The sequence below is a fragment of the Panthera onca genome, chromosome C1 (assembly GCF_046562875.1).
Source record: "Panthera onca isolate mPanOnc1 chromosome C1, mPanOnc1 haplotype 2, whole genome shotgun sequence".
NCBI lineage: Eukaryota > Metazoa > Chordata > Mammalia > Carnivora > Felidae > Panthera > Panthera onca.
The window spans coordinates 196,947,398-196,964,516 of record NC_138346.1 but is presented as its reverse complement, the minus strand read 5'-3'; the positions used below and the strand labels follow the sequence as shown (position 1 = coordinate 196,964,516).

Genomic DNA, 17,119 nt, shown 5'->3' with positions numbered 1-17,119 from the left:
AGAGCCCGACGCGGGGCTTGAACCCACAAACCGTGAGATCATGACCTGAGCTGAAGTCGGATGCTCAACCGACTGAGCCACCCAAGCGCCCCAGTTGGAAGTTTTTAAAAATTTTCCACATGCCTCGGTTTCTTTATACAGTGTGCACCGTGGATCGCAGCTTGAGGCTGTTGTGAGGACCACAATAAGATGTGTACAGTGTTTAGAACAGTACCAAGTAAACATTCAAATATTAGCCATTTGGGGGTGCCTGGGTGTCTCAGTCAGTTGAGCGTCGGACTCTTGCTTTTGGCTCAGGTCATGATCCCAGGGTAGTGGGATTGAGCCCCGGGTTGAGTCCCAAGTTGGGCACTGTGCTGAGCATGGAGCCTGCTTGAGTCTCTCTCTCTCTCTCTCTCTCTCTCTCTCTTTCTCTCTCTCTCTCTCTCTCTCCCTCTCCCTCTCCCTCTCCCTCTCCCTCTCTCCCTCCCTCCCTCCCTCCCTCCCTCATTCCCTCATTCCCTCTCTTCCTCTGCCCCTCTCCCCTGCTTGTGCTCACTCTGTCTGTCTCTCTCTCTCTCAAGAGCCTGCTTGAGTCTCTCTCTCTCTCTCTCTCACCCTCCCTCCCTCCCTCCCTTATTTCCTCTCTTCCTCTGCCCCTCTCCCCTGCTTGCGCTCACTCTTTCTCTCTCTGTCTCTCTCTGTCTCTCTCTCTCTAAGAGCCTGCTTGAGTCTCTCTCTCTGTCTCTCTCTCTCTCTGTCTCTCTCTCTCTTGCAAGCTATTTTTATTGAAGTATAACTTACAGGTCATAAAATTCACCCTTTAAAGTGTATGTAATTCAGCGGTTTGTAGTGTATTCATAGAGTTGCACAACCGTTGCCACCCTCAAATTCCAGAACATTTTCACCATAATATAAAGAAACCTTGGGGCGCCTGGGTGGCGCAGTCGGTTAAGCGTCCGACTTCAGCCAGGTCACGATCTCGCGGTCCGTGAGTTCGAGCCCCGCATCCGGCTCTGGGCTGATGGCTTGGAGCCTGTTTCTGATTCTGTGTCTCCCTCTCTCTCTGCCCCTCCCCCGTTCATGCTCTGTCTCTCTCTGTCCCAAAAATAAATAAAAAACGTTGAAAAAAAAAATAAAAAAAAAATAAAAAAAAAAAAAAAAGAAACCTCATACCCATTAACCATCACTCTCCATTGCTGTATCTCCCTAGTCCTGTGACAACCACTAACCTGGCCTGTCCCTATCTGCCCATTCTGGACGTTTCATTTATTAAATTTTTTTAACGTTTATTTATTTTTGAGAGAGGGAGAGAGAGAGGGAGAGAGGGAGGGGCAGAGAGAGGGAGATACAGAATCCGAAGCAGGTTCCAGGCTCTGAGCTGTCAGCACAGAGCCTGACATGGGGCTCAATCTCAGACTGCAAGATCATGACCCCAGCCGAAGGATAGCGGACAGAGCCACCCAAGCTCCCCTGGACATTTCATTTAAATATAATCATAAAATATATGGTCTTTTGTGACTAGCTCCTTTCACTTGGCTAGAGGGTTTTAAGGTTCACCGATGTTGTAGCAAGTATCAGTGCTTCTGTTCCTTTTCTTGGCCTAATAATGTTCTATTGTATGGATGTGTCACGTTCTGCTTATCCATTCACCAGCTGATGGACATTTGAGTTGTTTCTATGTCTGAGCTATTATGAATAATGCCTCTGTGAACATCTGTGTACAAGCTTTTTTGAGGACAAATGTTTGTATTTATCTTGGGTGTATATCTAGGAGTGGAGTCATTGGATTAAGTAATTTTTAAAAATAGCTTTATTGAAATTCAATTTGTATACCATAAAATTCACCTATTTAAAGGGTAAAATTCAATGATTTTTCATCTCTTCATAGATATGTACAACTGCCACCATAGTCCATTTTAGAACATTTTCTTCACCTCAGAAGGAAACCCTCTACCCTTTAGCTCTAAGGCCACTCAGCCCATCCCCCTCCCCACAACCCTTCCTCCTAGCCCCAGGCAACCACTTATCTACTCTCTGTCTTCTAGATCTTCCCATTCTGGACTTGCATAGGAATTGAATCCTATAGTAGGTGGTCTTTTGTGATTGGCTTCTTTAATTTAGCATAATGTTTTCTTTTTTTTTTTATGTTTATTTATTTTTGAGAGAGAGAGAGAGAGAGAGAGAGAGAGAGAGAGAGACAATCTGAGACAGGCTCCAGGCTCTGAGTCGTCAGCACAGAGCCCAAGGCCTGGTTCCACGAGAACTATGAGATCATGACCTTAGCTGAAGTGGGATGCTCAACTGACAGAGCCCCCCAGGCACCCCTTATTCATTCATTCATTCATTCATTCATTCATGTTTATTTATTTTTGATAGAGAGCCAGAGTGTGAGCGGGGGTGGGGCAGAGAGAGAGGGAGACACAATTCAAAGCAGGCTCCAGGCTCCGAGCTGTCAGCACAGAGCCTTATGCAGGACTAACCCACAGAGCGTGAGATCATGACCTGAGCTGAAGTCGGAGGCTTAACCAACTGAGCCACCCAGGCACCCCATGTTTTCGAGGTTCATCCCTATTGGAAGCATGTACCCATACTCCAAACCTTGTTAAGGCTGAATAACATTCCATTGTATGCATATTCCATTTTCCCCTTGGTGGACATTTGGGTTTCCACCTTGTAGCTATTCTGAATAATGCTGTTATAAACATTTGTATACAGATTTCTGTGGGGACATATGTTTTTATTTCTCTCGGATACATACCTAGGCATGGGATTGCAGGGTCCCATGGTAACCCTATGTTTCATCATTTGAGGAACTGCCAGACTGCTTTCCAAAATGGCTGCATCATTTCACATTCCCACATTAGTGTCTGAAGGTTCTGATTTCTCCACATCCTGGCCAACACTTGTGTGGGGTGTGTGTGTGTGTGTGTGTGTGTGTGTGTGTGTATTGTAGCGATCCTAGTGGATGTGAAGTGGTATCTCACTGTGATTTTGATTTGCATTTCCCTAATGGCCAATGATGTTAAACATATCTTTATGTGTTTGTTACTATTTGTCTTAATTTATTTCTTATTCTATGAATCTTATTTATCTTAGCTATTATCTTATTTAATCCTCTTAACAGACTTCCTTAGAGCCTCTTAACAGTCAATATCCTCATTTTACAAAGAAGAAACTGATGTGTAAGTCACACAGTCACTGGTAGACCTACAATCATGTCACTCTTCTTAAAATCCTTCAAAAGTGCCCCGAACCTGCAAAAGTGGAGGCGCTTCAGGATCTGGTGCTTACATGCTTTTCTCTTTTTATCTTCCACTATCCCTCCACAGGCCTTAAGTCTGTAGCCACAGCAACATTTTTATCATCCCCGAAGAAGGCATGCTGTTGAATACCTGCCTGTGCCTTTGCCCTTGGTGCTGTATCTGGAATGTCCTTTGTGTCCTCTTTTTCATGAATGAACTTTTACTCCTCCTCCAAATAATAAAGAAAGTACAAAATATAAAGACAAATAAACAAATTAACCTGCACTTACCTCTGAAAACCTTCAGGGCTGGTGTGAGAGAGACAAGAGAGAGGAGGGTTATTGTGGAGGACGACTTTCACTATCACTGACGGAATCACTGCTATCTATTGGCTCAATGGAATCTTTTTCTTTTCACGCACCTTTAACAAGGAACCTATCCAGTGACACTTGCTTTTGCCTCCGTTTGAGGATTTCACAGAAATGTGACATTGCGTTGTCTTTAAACGGATTCATCACTGCCACTGCTACTGCCTTATTCAGGTAGTGCTTTCCTACAAAATTTTGCACTGTTTCCCACATTTTACACATCTCCCTAATTTCATTTGAAGTGAGGGATTCTTCCTCCTTTTTCTCCTCCTCTTCTGCAGAGGAGATGCAGCCATAGACATCAAATCTTGCAATTTTGGCCACTCACATGCCTCGTGAGTGTGATTTCCTCAGTGATTTCCTTCTTCACTTCCACCATAATCATCTCCTTCTTCTCACCGCCTTTCTTTTCACCCTTCTTCTGCATGGGGGCCATTGTATACGCTCACACAGATGCTGACTACAGTACACTATTAATAAACTCTTGTCATCTACTGTATTTAATGTAACTGGCAATAAGGCAGCAGAGGAGAGGGTCTATATCGGCAGGCAGCCTGACCTAGAATGAAGCAAAGCATTCCTAAGCTTACTTTTGTATGGAAAAGCAGAGGACTGTTGTCCACAGGTGCTTTGAAGTGACAAAAAATACACTAGTGCCTGTTGTGGACACCTCCCAACGTTCTGAAAAATCCCTGATTGCTGTCAAACACTGCGGCCTGAGACCAATCATCTGAGCATGGGAGATGATCACCCACAATCCCACAGTGAGAGAGAGAGAGTGCGCAAGAGAGAGATGAGAACCATTGATTCGGTTGTGATCATGGGATGTTCAGCGTCAGGTACTGCTTGTATTGCAAGACATCGCTCGCTTATCAAGTTAACATTTATTAGAAATGTTTGTTCGTCTTGCAGAACACCAGCAGAACAAGTTACTCGCAATCCAAGGTTTTATGGTATTTTTTCCATTGTGTTGTGACTTTATTTAAAAGTTTCTTTCTTGGGGTGCCTGGGTGGCTCAGTCGGTTGAGCGTCCGACTTTGGCTCAGGTCATGATCTCACAGCTTGTGAGTTAGAGCCCCGCGTCGGGCTCTGTGCAGACAGCTCGGAGCCTGGAGCCTGCTTTGGATTCTCGGTCTCCCTCTCTCTCTGCCCCTCCCCTGCTCAATGCTCTGTCTTGCTCTGTCTCAAAAATAAATACAAACATTAAAAAAAAAATTTAAGGGGCACCTGGGTGGCTCAGTCGGTTAAGCGTCCAACTTCGGCTCAGGTCATGATCTCGCAGTCTGTGAGTTCGAGCCCCGCGTCGGGCTCTGTGCGGACAGCTGGGAGCCTGGAGCCTGCTTCAGGTTCTGTGCCTCCCTCTCTCTTTGCCCCAACCCACTCGCATTCTGTCTCTGTCTCTCTCAAAAATAAATAACACATGAAAAAAAGTTTCTTTCTTCCTCGCTGTCTCTCTCTTTCTCTGACTCTCTGTCTCCATAGATAGTGTGGTGTTCCAGAGCACTGACCTTTGATGTGTCATCATCTTTGTACTCCCAGAGTCAGAGAGAGACTGCCAAAGAGTTGGTGCTCAATAAATATGTATTGAATAAATACATTTATCCTTTCGGTTTGAGGATCTTTCCTTCTCATAAAAATAGAATAAAAGAGTTTTGCTTTAAGAAAATTAGAGAAGAAAGCATATAGAGCTATGTGGAGTTCAGAACAGGGTGAAAGTATTCAATCAAAGGTTGAAGTTGCTCTCTTTCCCTTTTTTTTTTTTTTTCCCTAACCCGTCAGAAAGTCTCCACTGCTGTTGAATCCTTCCTTGGATCTCAGCAGCATCTGAACCATCGAGGGTACAGCAAATACCTTTGTGTCTGCTTCAGTTCCCTCTGTCTCACTGGTTCTGTTGGATAAGGTGCAACATAAGGTTTTTATGGTTCCAGGATATTTGGGAGAAGCTTTATTTCAAGATCTACATCTACAATGTAGTTTCCATCAACAGAAGATACCAGCAAACCAAAAAAAAAAAAAAAAAAAAAGGTGGGGAGGGGGATGCCTGAGTGGTTCAGTCAGTTGAGCATGGGACTCTTGATTTTGGCTCAGGTCATGATCCTGGCAGTGTTGTGGAATCGAGCACTGCATCAAGCCCTGCTCGGGGCTTCACACTAAGCGTGGGACCCTGCTTAAGATTATCTATCTTTTGGGGTGCCTGGGGGACTCAGTCGGCTAAGCATCCAACTTCAGCTCAGGTCATGATCTCACAGTCCGCGAGTTCGAGCCCCACGTGGGGCTCTGTGCTGACAGCTCAGAGCCTGGAGCCTGCTTCGGCTTCTGTGTCTCCCTCTCTCTCTGCCCCTGCCCTGCTTGCACTCTCTCTCTCTCTCTCTCTCTCAAAAATAAATAAACATTGAAAGAAATATGGGGTTTTTTTGGTTTTATTTTATTTTATTTTTTATTTTTTTATTTATTTTTTAATATATGAAATTTACTGTCAAATTGGTTTCCATACAACACCCAGTGCTCATCCCAAAAGGTGCCCTCCTCAATACCCATCACCCACCCTGCCCTCCCTCCCACCCCCCATCAATGAAAGAAATATGTTTAAAAAAAGATTATTTCTCTCTCTCTGCCCCTCTCCCCCACTCGCACACACACACTCTCTCTCTGAAAAAAAGAAAAAAAGAAGATACTAGCAAACCAAACAAGGCCATAATTTTATCTAAGGCCTTTTTTTTTTATTTTTAAGACTTTCTTAATACGTACATTAAAATAGTATCCTAAGCCTAAACACTAAAACTAGAAAAAAAATTTTTTTAATGTTTATTTTCGAGAGAGAGAGAGACAGTTTGAGTGGGCGAGGGGTAGAGAGAGGGAGACACAGAATCCGAAACAGGCTCCAGGCTCTGAGCTGTCAGCACGGAGCCCGACGCGGGGCTCGAACCCACGAACTATGAGATCATGACCTAAGCCAAAGTCAGACGCTTAACTGACTGAGCCACCCAGGTGCCCCTAAACACTAAAATTTTAACTTTCAGATTGTAAATCTTATGGAGAGTATAGATCCTATTCTCATGAAATCTCTGTAATAGTTTAAAAATCAAAATAACAAAACAAGCTCAGTGTTAACAAATGTATGGGTATGAAGATGTGAGATATACATGTAGATATAGATATAGATACAGATACAGATACGTAAAATGGAATAACATTCAGCCATGAAAAAGAAAGAAATCCTGTCATTTGCAACAGCATGGATGGACCCAGAGGGCATTAATGGTAAGTAAAATAAGCCAGATAGAGAAAGACTAATGCTACATGTTATCACTTAAAGTTTTTTTTTTTTTAATGTTTATTTATTTTTGAGAGAGAGAGACAGAGTGTGAGTGGGGGATGGTCAGAGAGAGGGAGACACAGAATCGGAAGCGGGCTCTAGGCTCTGAGCTCTCGGCAGAGAGCCGACGCGGGGCTCGAACTCATGGACCATGAGATCATGACCTGAGCTGAAGTCAGATGCCCAACCGACTGAGCCATCCAGGCGCCCCTACATGTTATCCCTTAAATGTGGAATCTCAAAAAAAAAAAAAAAAGTGAAACTTGTACAAATGGACTAGAAAAGTGGTTGTGAGGGGCTGGAGGGTAGAGAAGATAGGGAGAGGTTGGTAAGAGGGCAGGAACTTTCAGCTCTAAGGTGAATAAGGTTTGAAGATCTGTAGTGTAATGTGGTGACTATACTTGATAACGAAATTTGCTGTGACAGTAGAACTTAAATGTTCTCACCAAAAAGCAAAAACAAAAACAAAAACAAACCCCAACACCCCCCAAAATCAATGACAGATATGTGAGGTGACAGATTTGTTAATTAACTAGATGGAGGGAATCCTTTCACAGTGTATATGTATATGAAATCACCGGGGTGTAACTTTAAATATCTTAGTTTGTCAATGATCTGTTAGCTGAAGCCGAAGAAAATCTGAATAGCAAACACCCAGGTTCCTAGAGCATAATTAATGAGGTAACGTTTGAAAGGGAAAATGGCAACAATTGTTTTTAAAGAATAGCTCTTCCTTAGGGCAGGTCTACAACAGCTAGTTAGAGTAGCTTTAACTAGTTGCCCAGAGGGGCGCCTGGGTGGCTCAGTCGGTTAAGCATCCGACTTCAGCTCAGGTCACGATCTCACAGTCCGTGAGTTCGAGCCCCGCGTCGGGCTCTGGGCTGATGGCTCAGAGCCTGGAGCCTGCTTCCGATTCTGTGTCTCCCTCTCTCTCTGCCCCTCCCCCGTTCATGCTCTGTCTCTCTCTGTCTCAAAAATAAATAAACGTTAAAAAAAAAAATTAACTAGTTGCCCAGTGAGAATGGAGTTTTGCTATCTTCATGTACCCTGGGGTTTTGGGAAGATCACTTTCTTTGGGTACAAATATGATGGACTCAGTCACATTTTTTTCTGTGTCCACCTTTGTATAAGTTAGCATTTTACGGGCCACAAGAAAATGTATGGTAGGAAAATTATAAACTGTTTACTTTTTCAACTCAGTTAAAAAAGTGTTTTAAAGTGGTCTGCATAATTAATAATAGTGATTTTATTATTATTACTATAATCATAGCTAACATCTGCCAAGGGCTTGTTATTAGCCAGGCACTGTTGTAAGCACTTTACTTAGATGATCTTCTCATTTACTCTGTCCTGTAACTGTAGAAGGTATTATTATTATTATTCCATTTTATAGAATGAGAAACTGAGGCTCTAGGAAGTTAACTTCCTGTGTTATCTAGTTGTGTGTGGCAGAGCCAGAATTTGCACCTGGATAGTCTGATTCCAGAGCCTGTACCCCTGAGCACACTACGCCGTACTGCTGCTCACAGACAGGACTACTTACCCTTCTGCTTAAATTTTGAGGCAAGCGATGTCCTAATATGCCATCTGGGCCCTTTTGCAGGAAAAAGACACCACACCAGTGTTTTAATTCGTTTACTAAAGGGAATTGAGTGCTTACAAAATCCCTGGAAAGGCCGGGAGGAATGGGCTCCAGGCTGGGCCTGCAGAAATCATTCCCAGAACCAGACTGCCAACCAGGTCCCTTAGGGGAGGGCATCAGGAGGCCGCCACAGCACTGCTAAGTTCCAGATGACATTGCTAGCTGCAGTTCAAGGGTCAAGAAATTACTATCCCCAAACTGCCCCTCAGCACCCACCAACTGGTGACGGTTGTCTCCACCCAACTTATGTCTAAACAGCCATGAGTGACGCTCTGGAGACTGGAAGGCTGCTGCAGGAAAATCCAGTGTTTCCATAAATGTGCTTGCCAGCATTAATGCCTAAGCAGCAGAAAGATGGTCCCCACCTCGTTTCTGCCTTCCAAATCTCATAGAAGAACATCTGATGGATGGACCCTATTTCACATGGGCAAACAACTGTAAAGGAGTCTGGGAAATGTACTTTTTCATTTACCAAAAGGAAGTAATAAAGGATGCTGAAGGTTAATACACAAACTAATATCTGCTAGGGTAGGGGCATTTGGGTGGCTCAATCGGTAGAACATGTGACTCTTGATATCAGGGTTGTGAGTTCAAGCCCCATGTTGGGCATATACATATATATATATCTGTTAGGGTAGAACGTGGTGGTTAGCCCTAAAAACGATATTTTATCCATATGTAAAAACTGTTTCGGGCACAGACTATATTCAGAAATCAGTGCTCTTTGGGGCACCTGGGTGGCTGAGTCGGTTAAGCGTCCAACTTCGGCTCAGGTCGTGATCCCACGGTTTGTGAGTTCAAGCCCCACATCGGGCTCTGTGCTGACAGCTCAGGGCCTGGAGCCTGCCTCCGATTCTGTGTCTCCCTCTCTTTCTGCCTTTCCCCCGCTTGTGCTGTTTCTCTCTCTCTCTCTCTCAAAAATACATAAAGAATCTAAAAAAAATTTTTTTAAGAGAAAAAAAAGAAATCAGCGCTCTTTAAAAGCTACAGAATCAACTTTTGCTTTCCACCATACAGACCCAGTACTAGTTAGTGTGCTGTTAAGTACCTTTGTTGAAATAGTAAAGCTATCACAGGAAGTCCCTTTACTGAGTGTCCTCCTAGCTCACTGGACTGGGTGATAGATGAGCTTTTAGTGTAGGAAGGAGTTGTTTTCAAAAATTAATAATTTTGTTCCTCCAACTACAGTTTTCTCCTCAAAGATTTTTGTAAGCCTCGAGGCAGCAATGTTTTGAATGGTTTAAGTTGCCAGAATTCAGACCTCCTCATGAGTGGGTAGTTGACGTGCAATCGCTTTACTAATTTAAATATATTTGAACGGTTCTTCTTTCTCTGGTGGTGTTTTCAGGATACTCATTTAAAAATTATTTCAGGGGCGCCTGGGTGGCTCAGTCGGTTGAGCGTCCGACTTTGGCTCAGGTCATGATCTCGCAGCTTGTGAGTTCGAGCCCCGCATCGGGCTGTGTGCTGACAGCTCAGAGCCTGGAGCCTGCTTCGGATTCTGTGTCTCCCTCTCTCTGCCCCCCTTCCCTGCTCATGCTCTGTCTCTATCTCAAAAATAAATAAAAATATTAAAAAAAAAAATTATTTCAGTTTGTTTCCTTCTTTCTACTGGCCTGTATTTTCTAAATTTTCTGTAATTATATAATACCTTTATAATCAGGAAAAAAAAAAAAGACATATTACCTTAAAAAGTGATTCCATTACTTTAGGCAAAAATTTTTTGGCAAGAATTCTTAACTGATTGGTTTAGAAAGCATCAAATTCATTTTCCACTGCCTGTGGACACCAAGCCTGACACTCTCTTTGATTAACAAAACTTCATGGTCAATGAAAAACATAATCAAACCAATTAAAAAAAATTTTTTTTTTTTTTGGTAATGAAAAAGGTTTGGAATAGAATAAAAACTGAACATTTTATAACATTGTTACAACTGATATTACAAATTATGGTACACTCAGGGAACCCCGCGGGGCAGGAAAAAAAAATTGTGTTACACTCTGGTATAATCGGGCAAATTGAGTAAGTTACAAAAGATCTGGTGACTGTAGCAGGGCTTTCTGAACATATTTTTTTCCCCCACTTCCCGCAACCATACAGTTTTCCAGAAATGTTGCGTTTTTCAAGTTGAATCTTTAAAGCTCTTCTGTGTGGTTTTCTTGCAAATCATATTAGGCCACTTGGAGGCAAAGGGTAACAAGACATGTGTTGCTGTTTTAGCATCTCATCTGCTGGCCTGCCTTCGAACAGCTGTTGTCTAAAGAAGTTTATTTTATTGTCACAGTTAAAAAGTGTGTCTGCTTTCAATTTGCCATAATACATTTTAATATCAGAGCTCTCTTCTTGCAGATTTGAATATTAAGGTTTCCGTTAGAAATACAAATTTATTTATTTCCATTAATTGATCATCTGTGCCGATTATCTATTTTTACGTGCTCAAAAGTGATACCTGATAAGGGCTGCCATGTAATTTATTTCAATAAGTATCTTTTAAGGACCTTAGCAGATGTTTCTGTCTCTTATAATGTAAAAGTACATTGTAAATAGCTATTTGCTCTCTCTACAGGACAAACCTTCATATACAGAGTGTTTTTGACTTGGAACCTTCCTTTTTTTACTCCACTCAATTGACTTAGCAGGGTTTCAAGAGCAGCGTTCATAAATTTGCAGGTATGAACAATTTTAATTCTTGATATTGTATCTAACTTAAATATATAGACAGAAAGTAGAATTTCGTAACTATAGATTTTATATATCAGAGGATGGATTTATTGCTTGAAAAGTCACTGTATAAAACATTCAGCATTCTGATTTTCTTGGCCGGGTCTCCCTGTTCACTTATTGCTAAATTTTTAATCCATTGCCTCTCTTGTGTATGTATACCTTCCATTCTGCCTTAATCAAAGATTCATATTATATTAGAGCTGGAGATTATGTAGGCCCATCCCCTCAATTTGCAGAGAAGGAAATGAAGCCTAGAAAGGCGAAGGTAGAGTCCACGGACACAGAGCCAATTGAGTAGTAGAGCTAGTGTCAGATCTCTCAGCTCTTCCCCCGACACTTGGGCAGGAGTATAGCTCAGAAACTACATCCCGCAGCTTTGGAGTCACTGTCTGGGTTAATACCCTTTTCTGTGGGGAGAATAATACCACCTACCTGATGGGTTGTTGTGTGTGAGAATTAAAGAAGACAATATATTGTGCTTCTGCTATTATTGTCTGTGGCCCTTTTTACTTCCCGTTGGGTTGACCCCTTCACTGCTTCTTGAAACTCCACACCTTGGCTCACGGTTGCAATGCTGTCCTGATTCTCCCTGTAATTCTCTGTGACACTGGCTTCTCTTCCCCATCTTACTCCACAGACGAGGGCAGCCCTCCAGGCTCTCATCTCAGCCCATGTTTCCTGTGAGCCCCTCCATCCCTGTTTGCCGAGATCTTCCACTTCTCTGTCTTCAAGTCTGACTTACCCCCTGAGCTTCAGATCGGCATTTCCAGTGGCCCCATGGCTGTCGCTTCCCGATTTCCCATTCACCTCAAACATGATGAACTTAAAACCAAAGCCATTCCTTTTCCCGTAAATAAGTTCTTCGTCCTGACTTCCTAATTTCTGTTAGTGATACTACCAAACCCCCAGGCTTTAAGAATCCCCACGTTCTCGGGGCACCTGGGTGGCTCAGTCGGTTAAGCGGCTGACTTCGGCTCAGGTCATGATCTCGTGGTCCGTGAGTTCGAGCCCCGCGTCGGGCTCTGTGCTGACAGCTCAGAGCCTGGATCCTGTTTCAGATTCTGTGTCTCCCTCTCTCTGACCCTCCCCCATTCATGCTCTGTCTCTCTCTGTCTCAAAAATAAATAAACGTTAAAAAAAAAAAATTTAAAAGAATCCCCACGTTCTCTTGATAGCTTTCTAGCCTTCCACAGCCAATGACAAATTGTGGTACCCTCTGGTACAATCTGGCAAATTGAATAAGTTACAAAATATCTGGGTGGCTGCAGTGAACATTTGTAGTAGGATTTTTCAATCAGCCATCAAGACCCGTGGATTTATTTCCCATTGAAGCATTTTTCATCTTTTCCTTCCTTCCCATTCCTGCCATCATCACGGTGTTCAAGCCATTAACCAGATCCACAGTTGCCAATAAAGTAGCTGTTCTTTCACTTGGAAATGGCTGGGTTCTTTTTCTCTCTCTCCCCCAGAAATACAGCCTCTTGACTTTCCATGCTTGTTCATTTAGCACATGCATCTTGACTTAAGTACAGACACAGAATATCCTTACTCTGAGAACTTCCAAAATATCTTAATCTTGAATTACAACCTAGATCTGGCTAAATGTAAGACTCATGCTTAATATTTCACCCATATGTTTGACAAACTTTAAAATTTTTTATTTTTGAATATATTTTTAATACTCAAACCTCAAAATATTTAAAAGCTTACCATATAAAATCTCCCTCCCATTCTTGTTTCCTGTCTCCCAGATCCCATTTGCACTCCAACTGGCAACCACTGTTCTACGTTTCTTGTTAATCTGTTCAGAATCTCTGCTTATTTTTTTCCCGTGTGTGTGTGTGTGTGTGTGTGTGTGTGTGTGTGTGTATACATACATAACTTAACTATGCTTTTTACAAAACTTAACTATGTGTCATAGCCATCTTTCCATATAGCTATCCCTTATTCGTGGATATTTTTCTAACCCTTCACTGTCACAGTTGGTTCTTCAGTGAATAACCATATACATGTGTCTTTCTGATTATGTACCAGTGGCCCCGTAGCATAAATCCCCAGAAGTGAAATTGCTCGGTCAGAAAAGATACGCATTCGTAATTTTGAGAGCTATTGCCAAACTGACCTCCAAGGGGTCATACTAATTTACATTCCCACCAGTAATGATTGAGGGTACCTGTTTTCCCACATTTTTATAAATATTATCACATTTTTGGATTGGATTGCTGCCTTGAGAGGGGAAAAAATGATACATCGGTGTGGTTTTAATGTGCATTTATATTTTATAACCAAGGTTAAATATACTTTTCATATGATAAGGGACATTCATATTTCTTTTCCTGGGGACTGTCCTTTGTCTCATTTTGTCTCATGGTTATTGTTCTTTTACTTGCCAATTTCTTAGAAGCTTGGTGTGTATTGAGATGACCCTTTTCTCTGATAGACTCTTTTACCATGTTGTCATATGCCTTATGCCTTTGCTTGTGGTATTTTTTTATTATGATTTTTTTTTCTATTCATGTTTCATCTTTATGTAATCAAATGTATCAATCTTTTATTTAAAAAAAATTTTGCTGGTGGGGGAGCACCTGGGTGGCTCAGTCAATTAAGCGTCCAACTCTCAGTTTCGGCTCAGGTCATGATTTCGTGGTTTCATGGGTTTGAGCCCTGCGTTGGGCTCTGCGCTGACAGTAGAGAGCCTGCTTGAGATTCTCTCTCTTCTTCTCTCTCTACCTCTCCCCCACTCATGCTATCTCTGTCTCTCAAAATAAATAAATGAAACTTAATAAAAAATTTTTTTTACCAGTCTTTATGGCTTTTGTATTTTGAGTCAGAGGCCCTTCCCACTGTGTAGTCTTCCATATTTTCTCTTAGAACTTTTATGGCTTTGTTTTCACACTTAAATGTTTGATCCATATGGAATTTATCCTTGTATGAGATGGGAATTGTAAATCCACTTTAATTTTTTTTTCTGGAAATCTAAAATTGCCCCAGTGCCATTTATTAAATTGCTCAGTTTTTAATGACAGGCTTATCGTCTATTAAATTCCCACCTGAAGTAGGGTGTATGTCTGGATTTTTTTAATTTTTAAAGATTTTATTCTTGGGGCGCCTGGGTGGCGCAGTCGGTTAAGCGTCCGACTTCAGCCAGGTCACGATCTCGCCGTCCGTGAGTTCGAGCCCCGCGTCAGGCTCTGGGCTGATGGCTCGGAGCCTGGAGCCTGTTTCCGATTCTGTGTCTCCCTCTCTCTCTGCCCCTCCCCCGTTCATGCTCTGTCTCTCTCTGTCCCAAAAATAAATAAAAAACGTTAAAAAAAAAAAAAACACAATAAAGATTTTATTCTTTTACTAATCTCCACACCCAATGTGGGGCTCGAACTCACAGCCCCGAGATCCAGAGTCGCACTCTACCGACTGAGCCAGCCAGTTACTCTTGAGTTCCAAATATACTCCACTGGTCTTTTGCTTTATCTCCCTCACCACAGTTTTCTTTACCGAGGAAGTATAATATAATTGAATAGATGTTGGTGCTAACTCCTTCTCTTTATTCTTTTTTTGTAATGTTTATTTATTTTTGAGAGAGAGACAGAGCGTGAGTGGGGCAAGGGCAGAGAGAGAGGGAGACACAGAATCTGAAGCAGGCTCCAGGTTCTGAGCTGTCAGCACAGAGCCTGATGCGGGGCTTGAACCCACAAACTGTGAGAGCATGACCTGAGCTAAAGTTGGATGCTTAAACCAACTGAGCCACCCAGGCACCCCCTCTTTGTTCTTCTTTTTTCAGAATTTTAACTAGCTATTCCTGTGTGTTTATTTTTCCATAAAACTTTAGCATCAACTTGCATTGATCTTAAACTAACCTGCTGGTGTTTTTATGATGCTCATGTTATTATAAAATGTCTTAGGAAGAACTGACATCTTAACATGTCGAATCTTCCAATTCAAAAGGCTTGGCTTTCGATAGTCTTCTTTTGTGTCCCTGTGTTTTCTTCATATTATGAGTCTTGTGCACTTCTTGTTAAATTTATTCCTAGTATTTCGTATTTTTGATGCTATTGTAAATGGGAGTCTTTTATTCCATTATATCTCTTACCTAATGTGGGTGTCTTTTTGTATATATGAAAGTTAGTGATTTCTAATATTAATTTTATAATCTCTTTCCCTTCTACTTGTTTTTGATCATTTTACAGTTGAGACTGTTGTATTTCCCAGGTATACAGTAATAATATCTGCAAATAATGATAATTTTACATCCTACTTGCCAGTGGTCCTTTCTCTAGTTTCTTTCTCAAGTTAAATGCCTTGGCTAACACCTTCAGAACAGTGTTAAATAATAGTGGTATTAGTGGGTATCCTTGTTCTTTTGCTGGCTTTACTGGAACGTTCTATTCAGATGCTAGGTTTTAGACTGAAACAGATAGATATATTTTATCACCACAAGCTTTTACTGAGTACAGATTATGGACCAGATGCTGTACCATAAAATAGAGATTTAAAAAAAAAAAAGAAAATGAGGGGGCACCTGGGTGGCTCAGTCAGTTGAGTGTCTGACTTCCGCTCAGGTCATGGTCTTACAGCTCGGGGGTTTGAGCCTCGTGTCGGGCTCTGTGCTGACAGCTCAGAGCCTGGAGCCTGCTTTGGATTCTGGGTCTCCCACTCTCTCTCTCTGCCCCTCACCCACTCACGCTCTGTCTCTCAAAAATAAATAAACATTTAAAAAAATTAAAAAGAAAAGAAAATGAGTATGAATCTACCTGGCTTCAAAGAGTTTACAGGGAAAGACAGATACACAAATTAGTGTATTAACTGTATTAACTTCCTTGCTGGTCTCTGCAGCATCTGTGTATCCATCCATGTTATGGATGTCACAACAAAGTTATATAGAGTATACAGTGGAGACACAAAAAAGGGTGATAGCTGATCAGCTTAAGCCCATGTCAAGATAAAATTCCAAAGAACAAGGTACTAAAACATACTAGCTTAGTTTGCATTGAAATGTTTTCATTAAATTCATTATAAGATGTCCTTGACTTCGGAGGCAACGTATAGGGAAAGTCGCGTGAAGAATCTTTGTTAGTTCAGTAAGGACACTGGTGAGAATATTTATCAAATGCCTCCAATATAACAAACATTAAACTAAGTCCAGGCATACACACAGACATGATCTCTGCTCATATGGATGTTACAGTGTAGCAGGGAAGCACCTTAAGATAGACCAATAGGGGCGCCTGGGTGGCTTGGTCGATTAAGCATCCGACTTCGGCTCAGGTCATGATCTCATGGCCCGTGAGTTCGAGCCCTGCGTCGGGCTCTGTGCTGACAGCTCAGAGCCTGGAGCCTGTTTCCGATTCTGTGTCTCCCTCTCTCTCTGCCCCTCCCCTGTTCATGCTCTGTCTCTCTCTGTCTCAAAAATAAATAAACGTTAAAAAAAAAAATTTAAAAAAAAAGATAGACCAATACAATCCAGCACTTGCCACGAAGTACATGTATAAGGTACATTGGAGGGAGTGTGGAGGAAGTTGAAATTAACATCAGCCCAGGGAAGTCCAGGAAAGCCCCCAAGGGAGGCTCTGTTTGAGCTGACTCTGAAGGAGGAATGAGAGCTTCTCAGATTGAGAAGCATGGTTTTGTTGTAGCACAGGAACAATATGTACAAAAGCTTGGCGGCCTGAAGGGTACTGTGTGTCTGGGAATTGGCATGTAGCTCAAGGATGGGAGGCGAGGTAGGTGGTAGGAGATAAGCATGCCGAGATTGACAGAAGCTGGGTCCCAAAGAGTATTAAATCCATTCATAGAAATAGGGATTTTATCCAGCAGGCAGGAAGGAGCTATTAAAGAATTTTAAGCAGC

General features: G+C 42.1%; 1 protein-coding gene across 3 annotated transcripts in view; it reads left to right on the top strand.

Annotated features, from left to right (window-relative positions):
* Positions 1-17,119, top strand: part of ZBTB8A (zinc finger and BTB domain containing 8A) — a 70,141-nt gene that overhangs the window by 3,570 nt on the left and 49,452 nt on the right. For 2 of the 3 annotated variants that reach the window (XM_060625049.3, XM_078452104.2), the window contains exon 2: positions 11,118-11,221. The exons of the other annotated variant lie outside the window; for it this stretch is intronic. The gene's annotated coding sequence lies outside the window, so the exon portion shown is untranslated. The remainder of the gene's footprint in view (positions 1-11,117; positions 11,222-17,119) is intronic. 3 annotated transcript variants of the gene reach the window in all.